The 23,686-nt window shown below is 38.2% G+C and overlaps 1 long non-coding RNA gene across 1 annotated transcript; it reads right to left on the bottom strand.

The window, feature by feature from the left end:
- Positions 1–417: 417 nt before the first annotated feature.
- On the bottom strand, positions 418–15,601 carry LOC141572387 (uncharacterized). Its single transcript, XR_012497750.2, has 3 exons — positions 15,525–15,601; positions 4,196–4,319; positions 418–1,121 (listed from the first exon to the last, which is right to left on the bottom strand). It is a non-coding gene; the product is annotated as an uncharacterized LOC141572387 (long non-coding RNA).
- Between the last annotated feature and the right edge of the window lie 8,085 nt (positions 15,602–23,686).

Raw genomic sequence — 23,686 nt, 5'->3', positions numbered from 1 at the left:
CGTCAGGATCTTTTTTGGATTTGTGCATGAGGAAAAGAAAGGGAAAGGCAGCACATTAGATGCAAAATGAAAAGTGGTATTGATTAGGCTCTCATTTACCCACTCTCTGCCTCATTCCCTAAATGCATGGAAATAAGGGTTGTGCCACTGCAACTAACAATGCTCTATAATGAATGGAACAATCTTTAGAAAATTAGTGTGAGCATGTATGATAGTGCACAGATGTTGCTCGGAGTAACTGTCATACATTTTTTTTACATCTCCATTTACATAAGTCTCTTTATTTCCTAATAGTATCATAATAGAAACATGACAATAGTTAATGATTTCATAAAACATATAATGTAAAGACTGTCAGAAAGGTAGAACGTTAATTGAAACCTATAGCTATACCACATTAGAATTACATTTCCTAAATGACTCATGTTAAAAATATCCCTCTTGAACAGAGAAAGATAAAGACAGGTATTTTAAAAAACAACAACAGCAAAAAAACAATCTCAAGCTCTCAGCGAATTAAAAATCCCCTCCCCCCCAGTAAAACACAGAGCAACAAATATTGCAAAATCCACTGTGTGCTAATAGAATGTTTTTTGCCTTTAGTAATTTATGGGCACTTTCCCCCCATCTATCGATCACATTTTAAAAAGTAAACTGCATTAACATTTTAGACTATTAGGGCTCCAGAAAATGTTTGATTTTTATCGCTACTAAAACATCGTCATGGCACAGGCTTTCATTAGCCAGCACAGAAACAGGATACTTCTTTTTGAATGAAAGGGCTATCTGCACCTTTCATGTTTACCCAGGTATTTCATGGTGTCCTGAAGGCAAAGGCCGGAGAACGTTTTTGGGACAGACCAAGCTATTTGTAAGACTACAAAGACTACATTTATGAAATTCAAAAAAAAAAAAGTGGAAGAGAGAAAAGATGGGGAATGAAGAATCCCTTACCCAATGAGAAAAACAGACTAGCCAGAAGACTACAGATCCTTTGGAGAAAGTCTGGGACACAGTCCTTGAGCGCCAAGGAGTTCAGCCCTGGGTTGCTGCCTGCTCTGTAGCACCATCTGCTGGTCAGCCTGTGGTTGCTGTCAGTCTTGGGGAAGTGGTCTGTTCAGCTTAAGAAAAAGGTCAGCCTGACTTTAATTTTAACATACAGAATGTGAATTGCCATTTACGTCAAATAGGGAGAGGGGAAACTATAGTCATGTTAGAGAAGAATAGAGAAGGATAAACGGAACTGAACAGGTCACATAGAGTAGTTATTTACAGCATATTAGTTTAAAGAAACAAAAAGCAAAGTCCTTTTCTTTTCTCTTTTTCTTTTCTCATGGAGTGGGAAGTATAAGAATCCTGTGGATTTTTAGAACAAGACTAAACCATCTGTGCAAGAAAATTTATTCTCACCTTGATCCTTCAACAACTTGTGTATCTTCCATTCTATTAAATTAAGGCATTACTGAAATATGTTTAAAATTGAGCACCATCCATCATAGAGATTGAGTTAGAATATCTCCATAATATTTACACATCTCAACAGGAAAAGTAATTTTTCTTTTCAGTAGTTATCAGTTTTGAAAACCTGGAATGACTTGTAAGCCACCGTCTGTCTCATCCCTTACTAAACATTTCCTCATCTGATGCATTTCACTGATTTGATCTCACTGATGTGGTAATAAAATCATTGGTCACTCAAATACACAGAGGGTGGTAGCCATGTGTTGAATCACCTGCTGCTAATTCAGATAGAGGTATACAGATGGGACTTGGGGACCCAAATGTGTTAATCTGAGAAATCCCTCGGCAATATCCCATGGATTACAATATTGCTGAAATATCCGGTATATTACTGCAAGTTAAATACTTCTAGAATTAATTATTAAAAGTGTATTTACCAAGGTTTAGCAACTATTTAATATGTGTTGCTTCCCAATGGGAGCTTAGCCTATCTAAGGGCTGTGGAATCCTGGGGTCTTTGGATTTATTTAACAAATGATAAGCACCTGATTAAAAATAAATTAAATGCTGGTAAAAGTATTTGGGAAGCTCATTTAAAGTGTTTCATTAGTAAAGGGTTTACTCATACCATCTTTAATGTTTTAGAATTACTAACTTTGTATACTAGAGTAAGAAACAATATGGCTGCCAAAGAAGAATTGGGTGAATCACCATATTTCTTTCTTTTTTTTAAAATTAAAGTTTATTGGGGTGACAATTGTTAGTAAAGTTACATAGATTTCAGGTGTACAATTCTGTAATACATCTTCTGTATATCACATTGCGTTCACCACCCAGAGTCAGTTTTCTTTCCATCACTGTATATTTGATCCCCTTTACCCTCATCTACCACCCCCCTCCCCACTTACCCTCTGCATATTTCTTAATTACTTTTTTCTCTTGTGAGAGTTTTATTTTTTTTAAAGGAGAGTTCTATGATTTTTTTTTTTTAAACCCATGAAAGCAGGTATCTTAATGCTACAAAAATTTGGAAGAAAGTATTTGATAACAGATTCACCAGTGGTAAGCTGTTCTCATAAGAGAGTTGCCTGTATTTTTTTATTTTCCTTGTGGAATACACTTGTAAGTGTCCTTCACTCTATTTTCCGAGTTTTTTTTTGAACATTTCTATAGTTAATGCAAGGAAAAAGGAAAAAAAATCATTCTCTTGGATAGTCCTTCATAGAAAAAAATGTAAATCATAATTTATGACAAAATGGTTTGAATTCCTCTTTCAGATGTATTGAGTGCTTGTTATTATTATTCGCCAGCCATTGTACTAGGCCCATTCATGTACTTTTTTTTTTAAGGTCAATTTTCAAGGAATTGTTACACTTACCAATTTATATACATGATATGCACAATGCCAGTCTGCTTAAGTTTGAACAAGAAAAGTTTAAGAGAAGAGCCCAGACCAACACAGATCTTTCCTTATACAGAGCTTTTAGAGAAAACAGGATTCTTTTGAAGCCAAGTCAGAAAGCAATGGGAGTTTTATATCAAAACAGACCTAAAGACATGTTTATAGATGAAACTGTATATTTTGTTTTAATACTTAAATTATGTTTCATGTGTTTAAAATCCATTTCTTTGCATGCAAGCTGTTTTCTTTTCTTTTTTCTTTTTTTTCTTTTTTGTTTTTCTTTAGTGTGAAATTTCCTTGAGACTAGGGTCTCATCTTTATCTAATTAAAAGACATCCTGACTCTCAGTACATACGCTTGATACAAACAAGTTAAAAGTAATAATGACTTCTGAACTTGGAGCTCATTCTTATCGCTATCTAAGAACTGAAGATTGGAAGGAAAAATATGTTAAGAGAAAATGGAGTGGGAGTGAGGGAGTGGGAGAGGGGAGTGTAGAGGGCAGGATCTGGTGGAAAGAAATGCTGCATTTAAAATGAGGCACTGGCCCCTCCTATTATTCATCAGCAATGTTCCAGTAGAGAAGGTCTCTGAACTGAACAACAGACGTGTCTTGAGATGTCTTGTAAGGGCTAGATTCATAAATTAAAGATAACTGTGCAGGTGCACATCTTGTTAAAAAAATGTGGCAGATATACCAGATTTATTCAGGTAGGGCATTCTGCTACTGACCAAGTGTAGGAAATAGCGGTGGTCCTAAATAGGTTGGACTTGGACTTTTGGTACCAGAAATCTCTTCGGAACAACAGCCTACATAGATGAAGTGCCAGTAAACAGGAGAACCTGATCACAACAGAGTTGGCGATTGACTTGTGTGGGCTATGGCTAAGAGCTGAAAGTCAATGATAATAATTGAGCCAGTTTATCTTAAGCATCTGGGATAATCAACCTAAAAAACAAAAGGAGTTGCCTTCTTCCTTTGTTAACCGCAGCTTGGAACCAGAGGACAGAACTGCTTGGGGTTCCTGCATTAGGTGACTCCAAAGGAAAATGTAGCATTTACGTAAATCCTGAAGATAAATGTATGTAAAATGAACCTTCCACAATTAATATGGCCAGATTTACCACCATGGTTGAGTGAATGAAATCAAGTGAAAACAGAATGCATCTTGGCTGTGCTCATTGGCCATGGCCAGTGGTCAGGCAGCAGATGTGGTCTTTATGTTACAGCAAAGGCTTTGAAACCTCTCCTGGATCACCTCCCACCCTCATGGCTCCCTGAGCAATGCTGATAACAACTAGCCAAGCGACTGATGCTGCTGCTGAAATTACCTCTTTGGTCTCACACAGAGCCATCCTCAATCCATGGAGAACAGCCAGCATGTCTGTAGCGATGGCAACTTAGGCACTGAATATGTCCCATTTTGTGTCAGGGTTGTATGATTCCATGGGAGACCTGTCAGGGGGAAAGATATCCAATGATACTGTATGGTGCCAGGAAGTATTGGTAAATGCTGGGCAGTTTTGTCTTGAGGGGGGACTCTTAGAAGTTGCCTTGTGTGCTACAGAAGTGTCTTGGTTTATGACAGCTAAAGACACTGATACTGAATACCTGGCTGTGGTCACTATATGCGTATATGTGCATATATAATTACTATAATGTTCAGATCTAGAATTCTGGGAAAACCAACATGCTGAGTATCTGTCTGTGATATCTAACTCATGGTGAGACTATTCTTACATTATGTTCAAATGTAAACTCTTTCTGGTGCATTAACACCAGAGCCAATCCATTCCTAACTCCCGAAGCTAAAAAGAACAAAGCTGACCATTTTTTGAAGCAGAAGATGTTTGTTTTAAAATACTGGGGAATGTGGAATTGGGCTCAAAGGGTATGGCTTTCCTTTGATGGATACTCAGAGCTCTTGGTACTCTGTACTTTGCTTATTACTTCAGAAAGGGAAGATGAAAAACAGTGCATACAGTCCAAAGTTGAGTAAATGGCAGGTTATTGAGAAAGCATAAAATAATTACTGATGACACCTAGCATTTATTGAGTACTTCCTATGTTCTAGGCATGGTACTAAGTTCTTGCTTAGTGCCATGACCTAATTTATTTCACCCAACCATCTTTGACGTAGATACTGTTATTTCTGCATAATTCTCAGGTAAGTAAAACCAGTTCTCGTCTAGTAAGTGACAGAGCTGGTTTGTTTAGACTTTGGTTTATCTGACTCTAGGGCTCAGTCTCTTTACCTTGAGAGTTTAGGTAATAAGGTTGGTGCCACAGGAAATTGAAGGCATTAGGGTTAAAAAAAAAAGTATTATAAACAACATTTAAGACTCTCAAATAATATAAAGACTTTTGACAGTCAAGTCTACCCTTCTACCCCCCGACCCCCCAACTCAAGACAGAAAACTTACCTGCCAGTAGCTCTACTTCCTCTCTCTGTGGTCACTGTGATGATGAATTTGGTTGGTGCGTGTCTTTATATGTTCTCCACATATATATTTACCCTTAAAAGTTACCTTGTTATTTTGCATAGCTTTTAATTATGTTCTGATAAAACTATTTAGCAGTTGGAGCGAAGAAGCATGGAGAGAAAATGGAAACCACAGTGCTCATCTCCTGTGGAAGTGTGTCGTGCAATGTTAAGCTTGTTTTATAGATTTTTTGGTACTTTCTCAGGACTGTATTAAAGGTCTGAGTGATTTTGTCAGCATATTTTCAGGGAAATTGTTTCTGAACCACAGGTACACAAAACAGATCTTGAAACAATCGTCATTTCCTGTAACTGGGGGCAGAATCAAATTTGCCCTCTTTTCTGCACTGTATGATTGTCAGGATGGCTAATTTTCTTTGATTCTGTGTGGGGAAACTATACCCCAAGAAGTTAAAATCATTATCTTTGCTTGGTACTCTGTGGCAGCTGCCTGCCTGGTGGCTTCTGGTAGTTCCGTGAAACGTGTGGGCAGAAGAACAGAAGGGCTGAGGAAGGAAATAGAATGACTGGAATAGCATTTGCTGGCAGAATGTTGGTAGCTGAAGGTGGAGCATATCCAGAGGACACTGTTAGGAATATTTTAAAATCACAGGTGCACTTCTGCTCCCTGCAATTTAAAGACACACTGCAAATGCAGATTGTATAACTGTTTTACATAGTGGCTATATGGCTTCCTTATTTCTAAGTTGGGGTTCTGGTGGGCCATCTGTAGGCAAAGGGGAGACGAACTGTGTCAGCTTCTTCCAGAAATGAATGTGTTCTAAAGTGACTCTATTTCTCTAGCACCTGAGAACACAAGAAACTGTAGAACTCAAGATCAAGAAAGATTTTTTGAAAAAATTAATAGAAATGTCACATTTTTCAACTTGAGGCTTACCAAGTGGTATACAAATTTTCACTTATGTCTATTAGCCCTACCGCACTTATCTAGTTCAGCTTTGAAGTGGGTCATGCATGTGCTAAAGATTGCTTCACACGGGTGGATTCTGAACATGCTTTCAGAGGTGAAAGGAAAGATTTTCCTGTGCCCAAACCTTTCATTTATTCACTAAAATCTGAAAATCCACCTAAGGCATTTTATTTAAAGGAATACAAGAAGGAAATAAAAGGGAACCTCCTAAAACTAGTGCTCCAAAATTCTAAAATTATACCTCACATCAGTAAACTTTTTGGAGGACTTAACCCAAATGTGTATGTTTATTGATTTATAAATTATATTTGCACTTTTATATGAATATTTTCATACATAATAGAATGTATGCAAACATTTTAACTGGAGGAGACAAAAGTGAAATAAAATATCTTATTTAGTAGTGGTACAAAATCTTTTCTTTCACAAAAGTTATTATTATGATTGTGATTGATTATAATTCAAACTTTTTGATCATCTTGGTTTAATATTAGATTGATGCAAAAGTAATTATGGATTTTGCAATTATTTTTAACCTTTTAAACCGCAATTACTTTTGCACCTACCTAATACTTTGTGATGTAGTTTGGTCTGGTTCTAAATTCAGCTTATTTTAAAATTTTGTTTTAATGTCTGTTGTAGCTAAAACAATGCTTCATCAATGTATGTAGGTAAATTGAAAAAAGGCATGGTGGTTGAGTTTACGAATTTGTGATACCCAGTTTCTAGTTCCCTCCACAATTATACAGGCATTTTTATTGCTCCCGGGCAAGCAAATAGTCATCTTTTCAGATGCTAATCAGTTGTCTTTTCAAAGTAATTAGAAGGCATACATTCTTATATTTTTAACAAATGGATTTAAATCCCTCTGAGAGTTTTGATCTTGAGGATTTTTAATCAAGTTACAATATTCTACTTTCAAGTTGTTAAGAAGTATGAAAATATGGGAGCTTTTTATAAGTGACAGACATATCATTTTCAGTAGTCAAATCATATTAAAATGGAAATGATTCTAAATACCAATTTTTAAATATTCTTTCCATAGTCCAAATTCTAGTATTGTTTTTTTTTTTTTTTTAATACAGTGTTTCTCATCTATGGTTGAGACATCAAGGCCAGATTAAAGGCCAGATTCAGCATATTTTCTTTCCATAAAAAGTCAGCAAATTCATACCCCTTGACTTTTTTGTAAAAGAAAAATGCAAACTTAAATATAGGTGTCACAAGATTTTCTAGCTCTTGGTCATGAGATAATCAGCTAACTTCTGTGTGGGATAAACTATTTTTATGGGCAGTTTCTATTTCATTTGCAGAGAATAATAAATATTTTACTGTATTTTAAAGGTTTTGTGGTTATCATGGTTGTTGTTAATACTTTAGGACTCTGACACTTTTAACTTCAACTTTTTTGCTGTGAGAGGTTATGAATGATGTCAATGAAAAGTGTCTTGTGCATAAAATTTAAGTCTTTTGCATAAAATTTAAAATCTCACACATTTTGTGAGGCTTACTTTAGTTGCAACTCAGTAACATAACATACAAATCTGCTTAAGGAAGTCTAAGCACACTGCACAATATCACAGTAAACTGTAAGCAGTCCGAGGAACCCCTGTCAACCCTTCTACATCAATTTCCTTTTTTTTCTTAAGTTATTTTATATAAATTCTATGACATAGTACCACTTGAAAGGCAGACTGAATGAGGGTAATATAGAGTCAATCTATATTAAATATTACCGTAGTAAACCTTTTAATTCTTTTGCATGAAAAATGCATATGAATAGAAGAACTAATGTTTTCTTTATTCCCCCATTATATCGCTGTATGTACCCCAAATTAGAAACTGCCTTTATGGCATTGATCCTGTTATAATGCAAATCTCTTTGAGTGACAGAATACTTGAAGAAATTACATCGTTTAGTATGAATCAATTAAACTTTTTTTGAAAACGTATTTTAATAGGGTAAGAACATGAGTGAAGTAAATAGAGTTGGCCCTTGGTGGTAGTGGGTGGTTACTGAAATTCAAGAAGAGATGGAAAAGATCATGTTCAAAACTGTAAAGCTATGAGAATGAAACATCAATCATGAGGTTTGCAGCAGTTAAGTTCTTTCCTTACTTTTGTGATAATTCAGAACCGTAGAGCAGGCAAAGTAGTTCAGCTGTCCTCTCATTCCAGTTCAGATTGCAGCTCTGTACCTGGCCTACCAGAAGGAAAGGTGTTGGGCTAAGGTATAGCCAGTCCTCAACCTGGAGCCAGGACATGGCCCCCAGCCTTGGCCAAGGTGTTTTGTCGGAGCACAAGTGATTTGAACCTAAAGATGGTACCTTCCCAGGGATGATTGGTTACCATCACTTGGGTTTTGAATATAGTCTGGCATTCATTCTGTGGTCTATAAACTAAGTATTCAAGTAGCTTTTCTGGGCTATGTCATTTTCCATTGAGGGAGTTTGAGCTGTTATTATACTAAGGTCTGACAGCAGGTTAGTTTTCAGAGACTCGATAAATCCTCCAGGAAAGCTATTGAGGTTGGAAGCTTTCTCCCTCTTATTCTATTTTGAGACTGGCAGCAGAAGTAGAGGATTCCATTCTGTCCACTATGTTATTTTAATTTCTGGGATGGTGGTGCCATCACCTCACCTCTTTTCTCCATTTTTTTTTCCTTCCTTCACACCATTCTTTGCTGAAATGTTACCACCAGACACAGGAAGTCACTACCTGTAGTTGGCATTTTTATGGTATTCACCATCACAAATGATCACCATCAAATAGTGTAATTAAATCACGGTTTCTTTATACTTGACAATGAGAGGAATAAAATGAGCATTTTATAACATGACATTTTTAGAGCACATGAGTCTTTTGACATCTATCTGTTCTTTGGAGAAAACATGTTCTTTTCTTAAAGATTTTTATTAAAAATATAGCTAATGTACAATATTATATGAGTTTCAGGGGTACACAGTAGTTCAACATTTATATACCTAAAGAAGTGATCACCATGAGAAGTCCGGCAACCATATGACACCATATGATGCTATCACAATATTATTGACTATATTCCCCATGTTACATGTTACATCCCTGTGGCTTATTTGTTTTATACCTGGAAATTTGGACCACTTAATGGCATCCACCTTTAACCCCCACTTTTTAATTTTTCAATTACAGTTGACATTCAATATTATTTTATATTAATTTCAGGTGTCCAGTATAGTGGTTAGACATTTATATAATTTAAGAAGTGATTCCCCCTGACTAGTCTAGTACCCACCTAGCACTATACAAAGTTGTTACCATATCATTGCCTATGTTATTTTACATCCCCATAACTATTTTGTAACTACCAATTTGTACTTCTTAATCCCTTCACCTTTTCACCCTGCCCCCCAACCCCATCCATCACCCATATAAATCTAGTATCCATTTAACACCATGCAGAGTTATTACAATATTATTGACTATATTTCTTATGCTATACCCTACATTCCTATGACTACTTTGTATCAACCAAGTTGTACTTCTTAATCTCTTCCCCTTTTTTACCTACACTCCAAACCCTCTCCCATCTGGCATCTATCAAAATGTTTTTGTATCTATGGGTTTCTTTCTTATTTGCTTATGGTTTTTTTTTTGTTCTTTAGATTCTACATGTAAGCAAAGTCACATTGCATCTATCTTTCTCTGTCTGACATACTCCCCTCAGCACCATACCCTCCAGGTCCATCCATGCCACTGCAGATGGCAAAACTCCATTCCCTTCCATGGCCAAGCAATATTCCATTGTATATATCTACCACCTTCTTTATATCCAATTCTTTCATCAACAACCACCCAGGCTGCCTCCACATCTTGGCCATTGTAAACAATGCTGCAATGAACATATGGATGCACACATCTGCTCGAAGTAGTGTTTTGGGTTTCTTTGGATAAATACCCAGAAGTGGATTTACTGGGTCCTTCTTTGTTTCTTGTTATAGCCTTTGTTTTAAAGTCTATTTTGTCTGGTATTAGTATAGCTACCCATCTCTTTATTCTCTCTCTCTCTCTCTCTCTCTCTCTCTCTCTCTCTCTCTGTATGTGTGTGTGTGTATGTGTGTGTGTTTGTGTCTTTCAACCTAGAGTGATTCTCTTGTAGGCAGCATATGTAAGGGTTTTGTTTCGTTATCCATTCAGTCCTCCTATGTCTTTTGATTGGAGAATTTAATCCATTAAATTGAAAGTAATTGTTGACAGATATGTAGCTATTTCCATTTTATTACTCATAATTTGATTTTTTTTTCTGTCTTAAGGAAGTTTTGCTTTGGTGGTGATGAACTCTTTTAGCTTTTTCCTGTCTGGGAAACACTATCTGTCCTTCAATTTTAAATGATACCCTTGCTGTGTAGCGTACCCTTGGTTGTAGGTCCTTGCTTTTCATCATGTTGAATATTTTGTGCCAATCCCTTCTGGCCTACAAAGTTTCTGTTGAGAAATCAGCTGACAATCTTATGGGAGCTTCCTTGTAAGTTACTGGTTGCCTTCTATTGCTGCTTTTAGGATTATCTGCCTTTCACCCTTGCTATTCTAATCATAATGTGTCTTGGTGTGAGTTCATCTTGTTTGAGACTCTCTGTGCTTCCTGGGTTTCTATGTCTATTTTCTTTGCCAAGTTAGTAAAGATTTCAGTCATTATTTCTTCAAATAGGTTCTCAATCCTTTGCTTTCTCTCTTCTTCTTCTGGTACCCCTATGATGTGAATATTGTTACGCTTGATGTTGTTCAGAGTTGTTCCAGAGGTCTCTTAAACTATCTTCATTTTGGGGGGTTCTTTTGTTTTTGTTGTTCTAATTGTGTGTTTTCTGCTACCTTGTCTTCCAAATGGCAGATTCGAGCCTCTCTCATGTAGTCTGCTGGTGATACCTCCTAATGCATTCTTCATCTCAGTTATTGTACTCTTCACTTCTGACTGGTTCTTTTTTATGGTTTCTATGTCCTTTTTTATGCTTAATATTTCTTTATTGAAGTTCTCATTGAGTTCCTTGAGCATTCTTATAACCATTGTTTTGAATTCTGTCTGTGGTAGGTTGTTTGCCTCCATTTCCTTTGGTTCTTTTTCTGGAGTTTTCTGCTGTTATTTTATTTGGGATATAGTTCTTTGTTTCCTCATTTTGGCTGCCTCCCTTTGTTTCTACATGTGAGGTGATCTGCTATGTCTCCTAGTCTTGATCAGGTGGCCATATGTAGAAGGTGCCCTGTAGGCTCCTGACACAGTATCCTTGGTTACCTGCTCCAGGTGCTCAAGGAGTGTCCCTGTGTGGGTTGTGTATGTGTCCTCATGTTATAGTTGAGCCTTGGTTGTTATTGGTATGTTAGTGGGTGGGATTTACCCTCAGGTTGACTGGCTATGGGGTTTGGCCACATCCACAGCTTATATGCTGCTGTGTGGGGGGGATTTGTCCCAGTGGACTCTGGTGTCTATTAATACCGTCCTTTGTGTGTGCTGCTTATGTGGCTAATTGGGTAGTGTTCTGGTGTGGAAGCCAACCTCCAAGTATGTTGGGTCTGAGGCCTCTTTGGAGGGGCTCCAGTGTAGGACCAGGTCACCCACTGCCTGTGACCAGCTGGGGCTACCTGGTAGGAGCTACAAAGCAATGTACATGTTTTTGCTGCCTATGCTAAACCTAGAGGCACATGGAGAGGCCATACTGCAAGTTGATAATGGTTGCCACCAGTACTAGGCCTGGGGTAGTTTTGCAAAAAGCCAGGACACCTTGAGTCCTGCTGCCACCTGCTGGCTCCCTTAAAATTCAGCTGCTTATAAAGCCTTGTGTGCATGCAAGTTGGATGAGGCAGGGTCTCAGGGAGTCACTATAGTGGGAAGCATTGTGGTCACCAGATTAATGTAGACACTGGTTTGGTGCCAGTGCGGAGCCTAGAGCCATTCAGCAAAAGTCTCAGAGCACACTGTGGCAGTTCTCACCTGCCTAGGGTCCATGGACTCCAATAGTTTTCCAACAAAGAGTGCAATGTGGGACAGGCTGGGTTCTCTTGGTGAAAGTGCCTCCCTGTGAGTCAGCAGAACAGGATCCAGGAGCTCATCAATCAGATTCAAATTTAGCCATAAGTGTAGGGGGCAGGCTCAACTCATTAAAGATGGCAGCTGCCTGCTGACTGCACAGGAGAGGGACCCCCCACAGGGAAAACAGGACTGTTCTCCAGCCCTGGCCTTGAAGCCACACACCTCAGTCTGCTCCCCATATGCCTCTGATGCCCCCCGAGTCACTGTTCCTCCTCTGGAGCCCATGGTGAGTGTCTGCATACGAGTGAGTCTGTGCACGGGCCTTTAAGAGGACATCTGGGTTTCCTGTGCCTTCCATTACACCTGGATGGTTGGAATCCCCACTCTTTTTTACAGCCACATGTTGTGGGGGCTTCTCTTTCCAGCACCAGTATCTGGGCTGGGGAGCCAGAGTGGGGTTCTTCGTTCCTGTGGAGGGAACCTCCAGTGGTGCGGTATCCCTCTCTATTTTCTTCCATCACATGGAGGTTTGGGACCAGCCTGTTTCACATCTCTGCCCCTCCTACCAGTCTTGATGTGGCTTCTTTATATTCTTAGTTATAAAACTTCCATTCAGCTAGCCTTCAGATGGTTCTCCAGGTTGATTGTTCTATAATTTAATTGTAATTTTAATGTGGTCATGGAAGCAAGCAGCCACAGTGTTTATCTGCTCTGCCATCTTGGGTTTCCAAAACATGTTCTTCATTGATGAGTAAAAATACATCTATTTTCTGTAAAGCCTGTGCACCGTATCAGCATATGTTACACTCCATGAGATGAAAAATCAAACCCTCAGTGTAGCACATGTAAGGTAAAGTCTATACTCTGTTTGTGCTGAGTCTGATGCTGATGGATGAAAATCTATTAGAGGAATGCACTCACCATGCTTGGAGACTTTGCTGTTAACAGCTTTCCAGATCTTGTTTTTCTGATGTGAGTCTTATTTCAGAAAATTCAGATTAGATGATGAAAGACTGGGTAAAAAGTCTACCAAAAAAAAAAAAAAAAATCCCCCCAAATTTGTATACTTTTTAGATTGATGCAACTCACAGGTAAAATTGGGTAATAGAGAGAACTGAAAACAGTACATTATCAAGTCATCTTTCTATACAGAATTCAAATAAGCAGGTCTGATTACAGTGGCTCTGTACCACTTAGAAGGAGCTCATGAGACTTAGAAATAAATTCTATACAATATTGTTAATTGGGAAATGGCCAGTCAGTGAAAATTCTGGATTATTGTACTTTAAGTAAATATATACTTAGTACTTTTAAATATAATAGCGCTGTACTTATGGAGAACCCAGATGTCTAACACATTTAGTCATCAAGACTAGACTCTAGAATTCAGGAGAACAGGAAAAACTCTTATCATCAGTGCATGTAATGTGCTTCATAGGAGACTATGGCATTACTCATGGAACCTCTTCTGGACCATTGTGTATAAAATAAGACATTTTATTAGAAACATCAGGGACATACAGATAGGCAATAATCTACAACAGTGGGAAGATGGAGATGAAGGACTATTAAAGGCTTGCATAAGTATAGTAATTTGACATGATTCAATAAAGGAAAAAGTGTCCCATAAGACATAACACAATTCTTTTCATGATGGTGATTTTGAATAAATAAGAATGGGTTCAATTATGCTCAGTGCACTGTGTTTGATAAGGCAGATAATCCTGCAATATATTTTTCTAAGTCCTTTCAAAAAGGATTAAATAATAGCAATTAGAACTTACTGAGCATTTACTATGGAACAAATGCTGATTTAAATATTTTTTTATGTATCACCCCATTAAATCCTCAGAACATCATCATTAAGAGTTACCATTTTCATCCCCAATTTACAGGTGAGGTACTGAGTCAAAAAGACATTAACTTGCCCCAGGTAGAAGCTGTAGACTCAGACTCAGCCTGGACATTTAACTACCGTGTCATACCTCCCTAATTAAAGTAAATAAGTATTGCTGCTTAAAGTCAAAATATTAGTTATCTTAAAATTTTACTTGTATGAATTTTTGCTGATGCAATATAAATGAGACATTTAGGCATATATTAAAATAGCTTTAATTACAACTAGGCTCCTATTGCGTTACCTAGTAAAGTCTTTCCGAGGCTTTTTTAGTGATAGATAAGAATGTTATTACAATTAAAGCTTTGAATATTTTCCATAGGTGGAGGTTTACATACAGAATGAAGATAGCTTCTAGGTTGAGAAGCTGCTATCAAGATACCTAGGAGAATGTTGAATATATCCTAGAACTTGAGGTTTACAAAATCATTAAGCCTTGTTTATGTTATTCTTTTGTTTTGCAAAAATATTTTTTTACAGACAGTACATAGGTAAACTTTAGCTTTGCTCCTGTCAGAATTATCTAATTTCTCGTTAGGGGAACCTGATTTAAGGAGCTTTTCTTAAGTAGTTTGGGTAAGCCTTGGATGACTGACTTGAAGTAAGTGATATGTTTTGTGTGTGTTTTTTAACTAGTTAATCATTAGTTGCTTTCATAACTGATCAGTCCAGCATTTTTGTAGAGCTGGGTAATTAGGCATTTGTTATAGACACGATGGGACTACGAGATGAGAGATGAGAGATGACAGATGAGAGAGGAGAACTAAAGGGATTAAACAAGCTACTGTGGTCCCTCACTCCTGGAAAGTCTGCAAAGGGGCAGGGGAATTGCAGCAACCACAACTGGAGGCCTGTCCATGACAGTCCTCTACCTGGCTGCAGACACCCCCATGCAGGGTTCCTGCTCACCATTTCTGCTAAATATTGGAGCTTGTTCACACATCAGTGCTAGCAGTTGGGTGAAGTTAGTGCTAACCCTAACTACCAATGCAATTGTATTTCTCCACAGCTTCGTTTTTGTACACAAGACAATTGCAAGTCACTAAAAATTAGGGAGGAGAGTGTAGCCATCTGGAAACGTATTGGTCATCATATTATTTCACGATGATGAGGGGAACCACAGAGTAGAATATCCTGGATGTCTATAACAGTTTATCAAAGTTGGTTAAGTTCAATCAAATGCTTTGAAAGTTATCATAGAACAGCAAATAAAATGACAATGTTCGCTACCAAGAAGTTGGTTTACCCTTAGTTATTTCACCCCAAATATGGATCTCATTTTCTTGAATTCCAATAAAAAATACTTCTAGAAAGGGAATAGGCTCTAGTTTTTCCAATTCTATACTCACCCATGGAGTACACCAGATTCAAAAGGCAATGCCTCTGGGGACAGCCTGGTTTGGCAGCTGGAGAATTTACTTTGAATGGACAAAAGACAGCCCAGTACAGAATGCAACTCAGGCCTCACATGTGTAAACACGTGCTCCCATAACCTACTTCTTTTAATGAGTAATGAATTACCTCCCCTGTTTCCCTGAACTTCAGCCTTTTTCCAAAGGGCTCTGCAGAATAGTGCATTGACGTGGAACAACCGGGTAAGATGAGACAGTTCGTTCAACCCATGTTATTAAAGAAATTGGTTCACCTTTTTGATTCTGTGTCATTGTAGTTTCAGCCATTCATTTGTTCAATAAGCAGTTTGGTATGTTCTGGGACATAATGAATATTGATCATAAAATCGATCACTTATTAAGAAACAGACTAAGGGAAATTGTTTATCCAATCAATTGTAATTTTTGATTTGTTATTTATATTTTCCAATTTTGTCCACCCCTCCCTGAGGCTCTCCTGCTCTCAGGAACACCAAGGGAAAGGCTTGTAGACACTGCAACTTCTGAAGGAGCACAAAACCCGATACATTCATTATAGATCATGCTGGCTGAAATAGCCCATAGTAAAAGAGAATGTGATTGAGAACTGCAGACACACTGGCTCTTGCACCTGTGGCTATTGGACTGAAACTTTATATAGTAATAGGATTTGCTAAAAAGGGTGTGCACTTACTGTTCCTCATGTACAGGCTTGCTGTGTTGTGCTTTAGGAGACAAAACAGTTGCAGACAATTAAAATTTCTATACAAGCTGACAAAGATTTTAAGTAAGCCTGGAAAGTGATGGATTACTTTGGATACATATAATATTTGTTTTACTTAAAGGGTTCCTATTTTTGAAATATGTTTTTGTTACAATAGAAATGAAATCCATCACTCTTAGAATTTTCTGAAGCTGTAAGAATGAATGGGTACCCAATTGGGGCAGGTTTGAAATAACTAAGTGATACGACGTGGAGATGGATCTTCCAGGGATATAGAGGGCAGGGCAAAGGCACACATAGCCTTTGAGATCCTGGGAAAAGGGACCACTGTTCTCTTGTGGAAAATATGATGAGTACTTTGATGAACCCTCTGGGGAAAGTGAGTGAGTCCTGCTATGAAACAGCAGACTTGATCGCCATTCTAGATGTCTTGTTAAATTGAGGAGTGAATCAGGTGCAACCACAGAACACATATGTTTCCAGTTTCATTTCACACTTATGTGGAAAACCAGGGCTTGAAACCAATGTATAAACTAATCTCATTCTTTAGTAGAAGTGATTCCAACTTTTTGCCCTTTTCCCACCGTTCCTCTAAGGTAGAGAAAATGTAAGTGCATCCCCAAGTGGCTAATTAACTTTCCCTGGGATTGGTGAGCACCAGGTGAATATATTGCTCGTGCTCATACTTCATCTGAAATGTGATTTTGAATATCCCTCTAGCTGGCTGCAGACACTAATGAAAATTCTCTCTCTCTCTCTCTCTCTCTCTCTCTCTCTCTCTCTTTCTCGCTCTCTCTGTTCCAGTTTCCTTAAGATCAGAGCCCTTCCTTTACAGAATATGGTAGCAGGTCTAATTTCCAACTGACATTTCAAGTTTAGTTGTTTCGTGGATATCTTAATGGCTACAAAACCTGGGAGTCCTTTGTTAAAAATCTAAAAGGCTTGTCAAATTTATTTTACTAGTTGGACAGCCCACTTGCATTCATCTTGAGACTTCGCTCGTCTTTGTCTTTCACCTGCTTTTACCTATTACTTTTGAACCTATTCTCTGTGAACTAGTGTTCAATTTAGTTAGTTCAGATGCCTCCTTCCTATAAACCTGCTTTCACTACAGGAGTGAGAATGAGTATGAAATGTGATAATATGTAATCTTATGAGCAGTGTGTCATTGTCCACTAAGTTATTATGACGATCTCTTCAGAAATGATCTATTTTAACTGCTTCATGTCTCTTTATTTCCTCCTTGTTTGTTTTCTTCTCTTCTTTTTCACTCTACCTCTCACAGGACCATTCATCACTTCCCTCTTGCATTTTCAGCAAGTCAGTGCTCTCTGGATCTCTCCCTTTTGCCTACAACCTCCAGCCTCTTTTTACAAACCATGATTACTAGCCCACCCGCCACTAGCCACATTGCCCCTTCCCTGCAAGCTAAGGTCTTATTTCTCAACTTTCCTTCCCTGACAAACTCCAAGAAAAGGTAACTGACACTTGCTGCCTTCCTCTTTAGGACATTGCTGTCTTGTTTCTGGAAAGTGGACCTTTCATTCACTGCTTTCACTTCTTAACCCTCTTTCTTTCACCACCTATGTTTTGGTTTCTGAACTAGAAAGAAAGAAGTCACAATCATTTTATTCCTAAATCCTTTAATCCCTTTTTATATTCTATAGGTTATAGTGCTTATTTGTAGCATTTGATATTTCTGGGCCATACCATTCTCATTTGTTCATCGAACAAGCATGCACTGGGTGCCTGTAATGTTTCAGGCATTGTATCACATGCTTGAAATGTATCCATAAACAAAGAAAATAAAAATTTCTACATTCTAAGGGAAGAATGAAAAGATAAAGTAGTTGATAGACTAAATAAGAACCATATTATCAATTGTAAGACACACAGGACCAGGAGTGGGGTAAATCAAGGGAGATGCCTCAAAATTTAAGGTGGCACTCACTCTGAGGGTTGGCACTTGCATTACCCTTACCGCTTTAAATTTTGTGCATTAGATGTCTCCCTTGACCATTTTAGAAAAAGGAGAGAGCCAGGACAAGAGCCCAGATGGAGGAGTGTGCCTGCTAGGTTCTAGGAGGAGTAGGACGCCAGTGATAAAGCAGAGAGCGTGAGCTGGGGTGAGTTGGAGATAAGATTGGGAGATAGGGGAGAGATCACATGGGGACTGGCCATTGTCAGTCATTGTAAGGACTTTGGCTTTAAAAGATTGGGAGGAAAGTGAAGGGTTTTGGGGCAGAGAACTGATGTCATCTGCCTGACACTTTAAAACAGGGGTGTCCAAATTGCGGCCCGCGGGCCAACTGCGGCACACAATCCATTTTTTATTGGCCCTTAGCAAATTCCAAAAATATATTTAGTTTACTTAGATAAACCAGGTGAGGCAATACGTACTTCACCTAGAGTGAGTGGCCCGGGTGTTTGTGTATTTTACTGCATACGGCCCTTGGTGAAAAACGTTGAAAAAAGTTTGGACATCCCTGCTTTAAAAGCATCATTCTGACTACTGTGTTGGGTTGAGAACTGGGGAACAAGGGTAGAAGCACGGATGATTACAGCAATCTCAGGCAAGAGGAGATGGCTGAAAGCAGGCTGGCAGAAATGACAAGGGTGAAGAAAAGTGGTCGGACTCTGAACAGATTTGGAAGGTTGAGTCAACATGATTTGCTGAGGGATTGGATGCAGGATGTGAGAGGAACAGAGGAGACAAAGGCGGTTCCTGTGATTTTGGCCTCCGTTCCCGAGCCGCATGAAATTCTCTCCTGCTCTGACTGCCAGGAGAACATTTTTCCAATTTTCATTTCTTGGTTTCTGACTTTGTTGTCTTCTTCACACATTCCTTTTCCTGCTTCTGCTGCTGCCTCATTATCATAGGCTTTACCTCTGCTGTTTCCTCAGGCTTCTCCTATCTCTGTGCTCTCTCTCATTTCCATCACTTCTTGAACTCTATCTTGAATGCACCCCAAATTTGTGTTTCCAGCTCTTTATCTTCAGCTTTCTGTCAAATCCACAGTCCTCTTCCCAATCATCCAGTCTTGAAACCATTTGTCTTTGTGGCATTGGTCCTTCTGTAACTATATAAAGAAAATTTCCTTCACTAGAATTGTTCTTGGGGAGAGCCTAATTGCAAGACGTGCTTGGAAAAGTTCATTGAGATAAGTGGTGAGCACCTCACAGGGCTGCACAGATAACAGAATATGGCCGCTGAACTCCTCTCTGAGGTGGAAAGTCCCTGTTAGATGCTGAGCACTGGGCTTTTCTAGGCATGGCCTTGGGGAGTCAGGCTATGCAAAATTTGGAATAGTAGCCAGGGCAGGACTGCAGTCCTTTGCATAATAGAGGACTAATGAATTTTAAATTCTCAGTGGAAAAATATGGAAGTTTGAGGTAGATGCTAACAAGGCTAGATACTATGTGGGAGAATGAAAAGAGAGAGAAAGGCAAAGTAAAAGTTGATGTAAATATTGTGGCAGGTGTGGGTGAGAAAGGATTGGGAGAAGAGAAGTATCTGGGAATTTTGAAAGTATTGACCACCTTATTGTGCAAATGTAAGGAAAATCTCTACTTCTGTTTTTTTTTAGTTTTTTTTTTTAATTCAGTGAAGATTCCATTATGCAGTAATGGTTTTTTTGAGACTATACTTCTTGGAGACTTTCAGTGAATGCTAAGTCCTGTAATTGGGTTGCAGAGGGCTTAAAAATGAGATATCATACAGTATTTGTCTGTCTCTGACTGACTTATTTTACTTAGCATAATGTTCTCTAGGTCCATCCATATCATTGCAAATGGTTAGATTTCATTCTTTATAGCCGGGTAATACGCCATTGTATAAATGTACCAGTTTCTTAATCCAGTCATCTACCGATGGGCATTTCAATTGTTTCCAAGTCTTGGCTATTGTTAAGTAGTGCTGCAATAAACAGAGGGGTGCATGTGTTTTTTCGAATTCGTGTCTTGGATTTCTCTGGATAGATACCTAAGAGTGGAATTGCTGGGTCATAAGGTAGTTCCATTTTCAGTTTTTTGAGATACCTCCCTACTGATCACTTATATGTGGAATCTAAAGATTTCAATAAATGAGCAAAGTAAATAGAAATAGTCTCAGAGATCTAAAGGAAAAACTGATGGTTGCTAGAAGGGAGAGGGGTGGGGATGAGGAAGAATGGGAAGGGATTAGACAGCATAAATTGGTAACTACAATATTGCCACGTGGATATGAAAGACAGTTTGGGGAATATAATCAATAATGTTACAAAGACTTTGTAGGATGTCAGATGGGAACATGTCTTACTAGGGAGCCCACTTCGTGGAGGGTGTAGATGCCTGACTACTGCAGTGTACACCTGAAGCTGAAGTTAAATAATATTGTATGTCAACTATAATTTTATATATATAATCACGGGATATGGAGTATAGCATAGGGAACAGAATCAATGGAATTGTAATAGATATATATGATATCAGAGGGGCAATAAATTGGGGGAGGGAGGTTATCACTTTGTGAGGGGTGAAATGTCTAACTAGTGCATTGTTTTGTACACCTGAAACTAATAAAAAATAAAGAAATTAAAAAATGAGATATCACTTGGTGGCAAAATGGCTGGAAACAAGAGAACAGTAAGTTACCTTCTGCCTTACCCCACTCCTCTCATTGCCACGATTAAAGACTGCTACCCTAAGTAATGTCATAAGTGCCTTTTCTTTTCCATGGTCACCAGATGTATTTTCTTTCCTCTGGAAATATGTATTGAGGTCATATTAACTGATCTCCCTGCCACTTGCCTTTTCCTTAACCTGTGTAAACTTTCGATCAATTATCTTAAAAAACAATAATGATCATGTCAGAGAGGGAAAAAACTGGAGTTTCATCAGCAGAGGTTACAAACTGAGGTGACTCTAGCCTGAGTGCAATTTTATTTGGCCTCAGCCAGATAGCACACTTTTCCCCCTTTAATTTGAATGTTTTTATGTATCTCATTTTTGCTATAGTTTTCACTATTCTCTGTGTCTGACACCCAGACAGCTTTACTCAATCAACATTGGTTGGATGTCTCTGAAGTTATTTGGGTTTACAGTCTTAGAAGTTGAAATCATGGGCATTGAAGTTAGGTATGAATTTGAATCCAGCTCACTAACTTGCTCTGTCATCTTGGGCAAGCTCTGGGAGCAACTTGAGCCTTAGTTTTCTCCTAGGTAAAACGAGAATAAAAATATTTCTTTCATTGTGTGGCGGTGATGGTTGTATAAAATTATATTGGCATAGAGTAAGCCCTTAAAAATGATAGTAATTAATTTTTTATGTCATTTCTCTATACTGAAGCTTTCACAATTTCCTATTGTCTTCTAAGTAAAGAAACCAAACTGATTTATCCTAGCCTCTGGAACCTAATGCTTTGACGCTGATGTGTCTCTTCTAGTATCATCTCCCTCTACACTCCTGTGCACATTGTAACTATCGGCCTACTTGCTGTCCTTCAAATAGGCCCCATGTATGCCTGCTTCTGTGGTCTTGTTCTTGCCTTCCCTGTTCATTTATATGCCCTCTTTCCAAATCTTCACCAGTCACAAACCTACTCACCTTTCAAGACTCAGTCAAAATATCCCTCATGAAGACTTTTCTTTTCATAAGAGTTGGAATCACCCCTACTCTTCCCCAAGACTTAGTGGCTATCTCAAGGCATAGATCACCTGCCTTGTACTTTGAGAATTTAGTTTCTTATCCTAGATCATCAGCTATTTGTAGCATAGATCCTGTTTGTTTCATTCTTGTAACCAGCATGATGCCTGGCCGTCTACAGTTCTCTCTCACTCCCCAAAGGGTTCCTGAGTGCCTAATCGATGTGGGGCTCCAACTCTATACCTGACACTTGGCACAAATATATTGAATACAGGAATATATAGCTGAAAAAATGTGTTGTTAGTAATTATTAATAATTTCTTGAATTATTTTAGCAGTGGAGTCAGACCAAACATCTAAAAAGCTAAATTATCCTATTTCTCAAGAACTACGAAGGGGATACTTTGGAAATTACTTATTTATTTTAAAGATTTTTAAAATTAAAATATAGCTAACATACAATAGTATATTAATTTCAGGTGTAGATCATAGTTATTCAACATTTATATACCTAAAGAACTGATCACCATGATAAATCTGGAAGCCATCTGACACTATACCATGCTGTCACAGTATTATTGACTGTATTCCCTATGCTGTATATTACATCCCTATGACTCATTTGTTTTATACCTGCAAATTTTGTTTTGTTATTTTTTATTTTTTATTTTATTAAATTTATTGGGGTGACAATTGTTAGTAAAATTACATAGATTTCAGGTGTATAATTCTGTATTACATCATCTATAAATCCCATTGTGTGTTCATCACCCAGAGTCAGTTCTCCTTCCATCACCATATATTCGATCCCCTTTACCCTCATCTCCCACCCCCCACCCCCACCCCCCAACCCCCTTACCCTCTGGCAACCACCAAACCATTGTCTGTGTCTATGAGTTTCTGTTTCTCATTTGTTTGTCTTGTTCTTTTGTTGCTTTTGGTTTATATACCACATATCAGTGAAATCACATGGTTCTCTGCTTTTTCTGTCTGACTTATTTCGCTCAGCATTACACTCTCAAGATCCATCCATGTTGCCACAAATGTTCCTATATCATCTTTTCTTACCGCCGAATAGTATTCCATTGTGTATATATACCACAACTTCTTTATCCTTTCATCTATCGAAGGACATTTTGGTTGTTTCCATGTCTTGGCCACTGTAAACAAAGCTGCAATGAACATTGGAGCACACATGTCTTTATCTATAAATGTTTTCAGATTTTTTGGGTAGATACCCAGGAGAGGGATTGCTGGGTCATATGGCAATTCTATTCGTAATTTTTTGAGGAACCTCCACACTGCCTTCCATAACGGCTGCACCAGTCTGCATTCCCACCAACAGTGTATGAGGGTTCCTTTTTCTCCACAGCCTCTCCAACACTTGTTACTATTTGTCTTGTTGATGATAGCCATTCTGACTGGGGTGAGGTGATATCTCATTGTGGTTTTGATTTGCATTTCTCTGATGATTAGTGATGTTGAGCATTTTTTCATATGTCTATTTGCCATTTGTATGTCCTCTTTGGGGAAATGTCTCTTCAAGTCCTCTGCCCATTTTTCAATTGGGTTGTTTGTTTTTTTGTTGTTGAGTTGCATGAGTTCCTTGTATATTCTGGATACTAGCCCCTTATCGGAGGCACTGTTTGCAAAAATCTTCTCCCATTCAGTTGGTGGCCTCTTTATTTTGTCAATGGTTTCTTTTGCTGTGCAGATGCTTTTAAGTTTCATATAGTCCCATTCGTTTATTTTAGCTTTTACTTCCATTGCCTTTGGAGTCAAATTCATAAAATG

This window comes from Rhinolophus sinicus, chromosome 14, assembly GCF_057876585.1.
Source record: "Rhinolophus sinicus isolate RSI-liver-muscle chromosome 14, RSI-T2T, whole genome shotgun sequence".
NCBI classification, from domain to species: Eukaryota; Metazoa; Chordata; class Mammalia; order Chiroptera; family Rhinolophidae; genus Rhinolophus; species Rhinolophus sinicus.
This window is presented reverse-complemented; position numbering and strand designations above follow the sequence as displayed.